This window comes from Trypanosoma cruzi, genomic scaffold (genome assembly GCF_000209065.1).
Source record: "Trypanosoma cruzi strain CL Brener 1047053516261 genomic scaffold, whole genome shotgun sequence".
Lineage (NCBI taxonomy): Eukaryota > Euglenozoa > Kinetoplastea > Trypanosomatida > Trypanosomatidae > Trypanosoma > Trypanosoma cruzi.
The window spans coordinates 1-1,158 of record NW_001849263.1 but is presented as its reverse complement, the minus strand read 5'-3'; the positions used below and the strand labels follow the sequence as shown (position 1 = coordinate 1,158).

The window sequence follows — 1,158 nt, the reverse complement described above, 5'->3', positions numbered from 1 at the left end:
CGAGGATGTCCTCCCTCAACATGTCAAAGCTCGCCATGGCAGCAACGAAAGACAAAAAAAAGTTCAAGGACCTTCCGGACACTCCCACCAAACTGGGCACCAACAAAAACAACAAAAAGACAGCACAAAAAAACAAGTATTCAAACATGTCAGGGATGCCAAACAAACACATAAAAAACCAGCAGCAACGAAAAAACTAGAATAATCTTCCGGGCAGCTGGCCGGATCCTGAAATTATCTATGGAAACCAAACAAGTTAGGAAAAAAGGTTCTTTATTTAATTGCTTCAACGTTTTATTCTCATTCAATATATAGAATTCTGTGGACCATTAGCATGGTGCTCTGTCCTCGGTTAGGATTTGAAATATTATTACTTACGAAGTGGCAGACTTTGGGGTCCTCCAACCACAAGACCCCGCCGCGTGGTGGGAATCAAGGGGGTGGGTGGGATGGCAAAATAAAATTAAAAATATTATCCGGCCTCTATCGGTTCCCGGCACCTACAAAGTCGCGTTCTTCCCAAAAGATTCATACGGTAGAAAGTATCATAAAGAATGCATTCATTTATCAGGGCGCACATACATTAATTAAGTTAGCCAGCTCTCCCACGATCATTCTTTTCACAAGCTCCTAAAAAAAAAAAAAAAAAAAAAAAAAAGGCGAAACAACAACAACCGAACAAAAGTATCGATAACGCCAGACATCAAAATACAAGAAAACAGGAAAAACCGCATTGATCAGTGCCGTATAACAGCGATGCATCAGGGTTCAGACTCGTCTTCCAATAGTAAAATGGCAACCTCATCATGATCGTGAACAGTGGCGCAGTGCGGACGCTCGTCTTGCACGTCACCCGACCGCAGAGCAACTCGTTTTTACTCGGACGGCTTGAAATGAGTGCTTCGCACGGCGGAACAACGAAGAAAATGGATGGGGCGGGAACGGTCGGGCTCAGATGTTCTTTCTCGATATTCTTTTTCATTCGCTGCTCACTCATGACGGTTGTCGGTGTGTCGCGATGCGAAGTAAATGGTCATCACAATCCTCGGCCAGGCGTCTAAGGAGAGGGAGGGCAGCGCTTCCAAAGAGGGGGAGGTGAAGGAGGTGTGTGTGTGTGTGTGTGTGTGGGAGTCAGAAGCCGACGAGATGCGTCTGTGC

General features: G+C 45.4%; 3 non-coding genes across 3 annotated transcripts, besides 5 other annotated features; all 3 read right to left on the bottom strand.

Moving 5' to 3' along the window:
* Nucleotides 1–1,158: a sequence feature (haploid, non-Esmeraldo-like haplotype).
* Nucleotides 201–632: a mobile genetic element.
* Nucleotides 455–476: a sequence feature (AT_rich).
* Nucleotides 633–658: a microsatellite.
* On the bottom strand, nucleotides 736–808 carry Tc00.1047053401231.10. Its single transcript, XR_008253933.1, has one exon. It is a non-coding gene; the product is annotated as a C/D small nucleolar RNA (snoRNA), TB10C1C4 (small nucleolar RNA).
* Tc00.1047053401231.20 lies at nucleotides 841–902 on the bottom strand. The gene has a single exon (XR_008253934.1). It is a non-coding gene; the product is annotated as an H/ACA snoRNA, TC10C1H2 (small nucleolar RNA).
* On the bottom strand, nucleotides 951–1,040 carry Tc00.1047053401231.30. Its single transcript, XR_008253935.1, has one exon. It is a non-coding gene; the product is annotated as a C/D small nucleolar RNA (snoRNA), TB10C1C3 (small nucleolar RNA).
* Nucleotides 1,105–1,127: a microsatellite.